This window comes from Tachyglossus aculeatus, chromosome 21 (genome assembly GCF_015852505.1).
Source record: "Tachyglossus aculeatus isolate mTacAcu1 chromosome 21, mTacAcu1.pri, whole genome shotgun sequence".
In the NCBI taxonomy this organism is placed as follows: Eukaryota; Metazoa; Chordata; class Mammalia; order Monotremata; family Tachyglossidae; genus Tachyglossus; species Tachyglossus aculeatus.
Window position 1 is genome coordinate 14,978,092 of NC_052086.1, and position 7,297 is coordinate 14,985,388.

At 45.9% G+C, this 7,297-nt stretch overlaps 1 non-coding gene across 1 annotated transcript; it reads left to right on the plus strand.

Annotated features, from left to right (window-relative positions):
- Positions 1–595: 595 nt before the first annotated feature.
- Positions 596–733, plus strand: LOC119943062. The gene has a single exon (XR_005455546.1). It is a non-coding gene; the product is annotated as a small nucleolar RNA SNORA7 (small nucleolar RNA).
- The last annotated feature ends 6,564 nt before the right edge of the window (positions 734–7,297 follow it).

The following is a 7,297-nucleotide window of genomic DNA, read 5'->3' on the forward strand; positions in this document are numbered from 1 at the left end:
GGTTAGAGTAGTAACCTGGCACACAGCGTGGCTCAATGGAAAGAGCCCGGGCTTTGGAGTCAGAGGTCATGGGTTCAAATCCCGGCTCCACCACCTGTCAGCTGTGTGACTTTGGGCAAGTCACTTCTCTGGGCCTCAGTTACCTCATCTGTAAAATGGGGATAAAAACTGTGAGCCCCCCATGGGACAACCTGATCACCTTGTAACCTCCCCAGCGCTTAGAACAGTGCTTTGCACATAGTAAGTGCTTAACAAATACCAACATTATTTTTATTGACACACCGAGCAGAAGCGGGGTCAGAGCAGTAACTTGGGACACTGGGCGAGAGCAGGGTCAGGTTAGTAATAATAATAATAATGATGATGGTATTTGTTAAGCACTTATTATGTGCCAAGCACTGTTCTAAGCGCTGGACACTAAGGCTGTGCCATGGCCTGGCAGGGTATGAAGAAAAAGGATTAGAACAGTAGTTCAGCATGCTGTGTGGGCCCAGGGTTAGGGCAGTAGTCTAGGATGTGTTGAGGAAAACCTTCATGGATTCTGCGCTGTGCTTGAGCGTTTATGTCAGAGACAAGTTTATTTATTACTACTTCTCCCCTCTCAGGGTTGCACCTGGAGAGTTTCCAGTCCTCTACCAGTCTCAGTTACGGGAAGGAGAGTCAATCAGAGGCCTACCCATTCCATTCCTAGCTTGGGCAGTGGCTAGCAAGTGGAAGGCAATCTGCTTCAAATCAAAATAATAGAAATACTAATCACGATGGCATTTGTTAAGTGCTTACTATGCACAAAGCACTGTTTTAAGTGCTGGGCACTGTTCTAAGCGCTGGCCACTGTTTTGCTCGGCAGCAGCCTCGTGGGAGAGACGAGAGCCTCGTGGGAGAGGGTGGAGACTCGCGGAAGGTGGCAATGGTAAACGACTTCCTGCATTTTTAACAAGAAAACTCTATGGATACTGATTGATTACAGATGGACCGCCGGGCGTTCTGGAAGAAATGTATCCCTGGTGTCTCTATGGGTTGGAAACGACTCAACGGCGTAAGACAAGTGCTTCTTCTGGCCCAGAAGAACTGTGGTACAAATACCATTGTTACCATTAGAAGGGCGAGGGATCCATACCTATATATATGTATGTACATATTTATTACTCTATTTACTTGTACATATTCTATTTATTTTATTTTGTTAATTTGTTTTGTTGTCTGTCTCCCCCTTCTAGATTGTGAGTCCGCTGTTGGGTAGGGACCATCTCTATATGTTGCCAGCTTGTACTTCCCAAGCGCTTAGTACAGTGCTCTGCACACAGTAAGCACTCAATAAATACAATTGAATGGAATGAATTTGAGAAGTAGAGTTTCCCCTGCTAATCGAGGCCAGCTCAGCTCCAAGCAATCCAGAGCTTCTTTACATACAGTGGTACAGCATCTAGTACATACAGTGGTACAGCATCCCAGACGGAGCCCCCTTTTCCCTCTCCTCCTCCCCATCCCCCCCGCCCTCCCTCCTTCCCCTCCCCACAGCACCTGTATGTATGTTTGTACAGATTTATTACTCCATTTATTTTACTTGTACATATTTACTATTCTATTTATTGTGTTAATGATGTGCATCTAGCTTTAATTCTATCTGTTCTGACCACTTGACACCTGTCCACATGTTTTGTTGTCTGTCTCCCCCTTCTAGACTGTGAGCCTGTTGATGGGTAAGGACCATCTCTATATGTTGTATCTGTACTTCCCAAGGGCTTAGTACAGTGCTCTGCACACAGTAAGCGCTTACTAAATACAATTGAATGAACGAATGAATCTAATTGAATCAAAGAGTACGATACAGGATAAATCCATCAGGATAGGCAGCAATAACTCCTTGGGACGGATTTTCCCATCCAGCCCTTGCCTTGTTGTCAAGGTGATTAAACCCTACCCAACCCCACTAAAGGAGGAGGTTCATCTTGTTTTCAGCTACTCCTTTCAGAAGACCTAAAGAACAAAGGGGAGATATGTTGTGAAGCATTCATTCATTCGTATTTCGCCTAAATGAGGGACTTGACCGTTATGATTCCACAGATTCATTCATTCAATCGTATTTATTGAGCGCTTACTGTGTGCAGAGCACTGTACTAAGCGCTTGATGCCATGCAGGAGCAGGATTAGAGAAGTAGGTCGGCATGTTGTGTGGGCACAGGGTTAGAGTAGTAGCACAGGACGCCATACGCGAGTGGGGTTAAAATAGTAGCCCAGTATACCATGTGGGAGCAAGGTTAGAGCAGTAGCCCAGCACACCATGTAGGAAGTGGGTTAGAGCAGCAGGATGCCATGTCGGAGCAGGATTAGAGAAGTAGCTCAGCATGCTATGTGGGCACAAGGTTAGAGTAATAATAATAACAATTGTGGTATTTGTTAAACTCTAACTGTTCATTCATTCATTCATTCAATCGTATTTATTGAGCACTTACTGTGTGCAGAGCACTGTACTAAGCGCTTGGGAAGTCCAAGTTGGCAACATATAGAAACAGTCCCTACCCATCAACGGGCTCACAGTCTAGAAGGGGGAGACAGACAACAAAACAAAACATATGGATGGGTGTCAAGTCATCAGAATAAATAGAAATAAAGCTAGAATCATTCATTCATTCAAGTGTATTTATTGAGTGCTTACTTTGTGAAGAGCACTGTACTAAGCGCTTGGGAAGTCCAAGTTGGCAACATACAGTGACGGTCCCTACCCATCAACGGGCTCACAGTCTAGAAGGGGGAGACAGACAACAAAACAAAACATATGGACGGGTGTCAAGTCATCAGAATAAATAGAAATAAAGCAGGATGCACATCATTAACAAAATAAATAGAATAGGAAATATCTATAAGTAAAATAAATAGAGTAATAAATCTGTACAAACATATATACAGGTGCAGTGGGGAGGGGAAGGAGGGTAGGGCAGGAGGGATGGGGAGGAGGAGAGGCAAAAAGGGGGTTCAGTCTGGGAAGGCCTCCTGGAGGAGATGAGCTCTCAGTGGGGCTTTGAAGGGAGGAAGACAGAACTGTGTGCCAACACTGGGTTGGATACAAGCAAATCGGGTTGGACACAGTCCCTGTCCCATATGGGGCTCACAGACTCAATCCCCATTTTACAGATGAGGAAGTGGGGCATAGTGAAGTGACTTGCCCAAGGTCACACAGCAGACAAGTGGGGGAGCTGAAATTAGAACCCGTGACCTTCCAACTCCAAGGCCCATGCTCTATCCATTACGCCATGCTACTTCTCAGCATGCCATGCGGGAGTGGGGTTAGATCAGCAGCCTAGGACCCCGTTGGGATAGGGGTTAGAGCAAGTAGCTCAGCCCACCATGCAGGTGAAGGTAATAATAATAATAATAATGGCATTTATTAAGCGCTTACTATGTGCAAAGCACTGTTCTAAGCGCTGGGGCTATTACAAGGTGATCAGGTTGTCCCACGGGGGGCTCACAGTCTTAATCCCCATTTTACAGATTCATTCATTTATTCATTCATTCAATCGTATTTATTGAGCGCTTACTGTGTGCAGAGCACTGTACTAAGCGCTTGGGAAGTCCAAGTTGGCAACATATAGAGATGGTCCCTACCCAACAGTGGGCTCACAATCTAGAAGGGGGAGACAGACAACAAAACAAAACATATTAGAGAAGCAGCGTGGTTCAGTGGAAAGAGCCCGGGCTTTGGAGTAAGAGGTCATGGGTTCAAATCCCGGCTCTGCCATTTGTCAGCTGGGTGACTTTGGGCAAGTCACTTCACTTCTCTGGGCCTCAGTTCCCTCATCTGTAAAATGGGGATTAATCAATCAATCAATCAAACAATCATATTTATTGAGTGTTTACTGTGTGCAGAGCACTGTACTAAGCGCTTGGGAAGTACAAGTTCGCAACATATAGAGACAGTCCCTACCCAACATGAGGTAACTGAGGCACAGAGAAGTGAAGTGACTTGCCCAAAGTCATACAGCTGGCACTTGGTGGAGGTGGGATTTGAACCCATGACCTCTGACTCCAAAACCCGGGCTCTTTCCACTGAGCCACGCTGCTTCTCTAAGATGCTTCCAAGATGGTCCTGGAAAACTTTCATTCCCGGAAACCAGAGAATGTTCCTTTTGGAACAGCACAGAGGTTGCTCGTCTCCCCAAGAGCTGCCAGTGGCCCACACTTTCATCACCCCACAGTTAGATAAATGTATCAGCCTCCTCTCTGGCCTCCTCCCTCAGAACCCTCTCCATTTCACCATACACCGCATGCTGCTGTCGGGGACATTTTGAAATGTTTCTCGGCACGTACTTCTCAGGTTTTCAGAATCACTCAGTCAGTCAAATGTGGTTTAGTGGAAAGAGCACAGGCTTGGGAGTCACGGGTCATGGGTTCTAATCCCTGCTCTGCTACTTGTCAGCTGTGTGACTTTGGGCAAGTCACTTCACTGTGCTTCATTTACCTCATCGGTAAAATGGAGATTGAGAATGTGAGCCAAGCACTGTTCTAAGTGCTGGGGTAGATACAAGGTAAATAAGTAAGTAAGCGCTTAACAAATACCATTATTATTATATTTTGTTGGGCAGGGACCGTCTCTATATGTTGCCAATTTGTACTTCTCAAGCGCTTAGTGCAGTGCTTTGCACACAGTAAGTGCTCAATAAATATGATTGAATGAATGAATTATTATTATTATTTGGTGCTTCCTGTGTGCACTAAGCGCTTGGGAGGGTACAATAGAAAAATAGACACATTCCCTGCCCACAGCAAGCTTACATTTTAACTTCCCAATGGCTTCCACCTCCCCCTGCGGTAAACACAAGCTCTTTACAATTGGCATCAGTCTCTCCCCGCTCTCCCCAACTTGCCAAAGCCGCTCTTTTCAGCTGGTGCTCCCCAGCTCCCCTCTTCAAGTGGGAGCTCAACACCCTCCAATCAATTGTCAGTCATTTTTATCGAGCACTTACTGTATGTGCAGAGCACTGTTCTAATACTAAGCACTTGGGCGAGTACAATTTAACTCCATTTAATTCTTCTGTGGAGTAGAGTAGGTGGTGAGCTCCGAATCCTCCCAAGCAGTCAGGAGAGTTGGCAACCTGGCCTAGCCTCGGGTGGATTCTTTGGGGCAGAACTGGGGGGGAGATGTGTCTCTCTCGGGGAGCTCATCTGCTCTTGTGGTGGCCACTTTCCATTCTGTGTGGGTGACCCACAAATCTACATCTCCAGCCCAGACCTCTCACTGACCCCACCATCACATATTTCCTCCTAACAATAAAAAAAATGGTATTTGTTAAGCACTTACTATGTGCGCTATATACTTATATGCACTGTACTAAGCGCGGGGGTAGAGCGCTGATAATTTTTTGATAATTGGGGTGGGCACGGACCCTATTCCACATAGGGCTCGCAGTCTAAATCCTCATTTTACAGATGAGGTAACTGAGGCACAGAGAAGTAAAGCGACTTGCCCAAGGTCACACAGCAGGCAAGTGACGAATCCGGGAATAGAACCCATGACCTTCTGACTCCCAGAAGTGTGCTCTATCCACTACACCACGCTGCTTCTAGATTAGACATGGCAAAACTGAACCTCTCATCTTCCTTCCTCAACCACTTCCTCTACGTAAAGTTCCCATCTCTGCTAAAACTTCCCCTTCCCTATTCATAAGCTCAAAACTTGGCTGTCACCTTTGGCTCCCCTCTCCCATTTACTTCTACGTGGTAGGTCTCGAAGTTCTGCCAGTTTTTCCTCTTTACTATCTCACAGATCCACTCCTTCCATGCCCCAGTCCTACCAGTCTTGGTAATAATAATAATGATAATTATAATGTGCCAAGTACGGCACTAAGCACTAAAATTTTTAAAAGATAATTGGGTCAGACTTAATCCCTGTCCCATATGGGGCTCACAGTCTAAATAGGAGGCAGGACAGGTATTGAATCCCCCTTTTACAGATGAGGAAACTGAAGCAGGGAGAAGTTGAGTAATGCCCAAGGTCATGGAGTGGGCAAATACCTAATGGAAAGAGCACGGGCCAGAGAGTCAGAGGACCTGGATTCTAACCCCGGTTTCATCACTTGTCTGTTGTGTGACCTTGGGCAAGTCACTTCACTTCTCTGTGCCTCAGTTACTTCATCTATACTATGTGGATTAAGACTGAGTCCCTCTGTGACACGAACCACGTCTAACCTGTGGCACCTCCATCTTTTCTGTCTCACAAGCCCACAGCCTTGGCATTATCCTTGACTCCTCTCTCTCATTCAACCCACTTATTAAATCCACTACTGAATCCTGTCAGTTCAACCTTCACAGCATCGCTAAAATCCTTCCTTTCCTCTCCATCCAAACTGCTACCACGTTAATCCAATATCTTATCATATCCCATCTTGATTACTGTATCAGCCTTCTTGCTGACCTCCTTGACTCCTGTCTCTCTTCCCTCGAGTCCAGACTTCACTCAGCTACTCAGATCATTTGTTTACAAAAATGTTCAGGCCATGTTTCCCCTCTCCTCAAGAACTTCCAGTGGTTGCCTAGCCACCTCCGCAATAAACAGAAACTCCTCATCATTTGCTTTTAAACAGTCAAATCGCCTTGCTCCCTCCTAGTTCACTTCGCTATTCTCTTACTACAGCCCAGCCTGCACACTTTGATTCTCTAATACTAACCTCACTGTATTTCAGTCTCGTCTATCTCACCACTGACCTCTGGCCTGGCCTCCTCATATCTGACAGATAATTACCCTCTCCCTGCTTCAAAGCCTTACTGAAGGCACATCTCCCCCAAGAGATCTTCCCTGACTAAGCCTTCTTTTCCTTTTCTTCAACTCCCTTCTGCACTGCCCTGACTCGCTCCCTTTATTCATCCCTCCATCCCAGCCCCACAACACTTAAGGACATATCTGTAATTTATTTATTTATATTAATGTCTGTCTCCCCCTCTAGACTGAAAGCTCATTGTGGGCACGGAGTGTGCTTATTTATTGTTCTTCCAAGCACTTAGTACAGTGCTCTGCACACAGTAAGTGCTCAGTAAGTACGACTGACTGACTGACTGATTGACTATCTAACCAGTCAAGCAGTTAAGAAGCAGCATGGCTTAGTGGAAAGAGCCCGGGCTTGGGAGTCAGAGGTCGAGGGTTCTAATCCCGGCTCTGCCACTTATCAGCTGTGTGACTTTGAGCAAGTCACTTAACTTCTCTGTGCCTCAGTTACCTCATCTGTAAAATGGGGATTAAGACTGTGAGCCCCCCGTGGGACAACCTGATTACCTTGTATCAACCCCAGAACTTAGAACAGTGCTT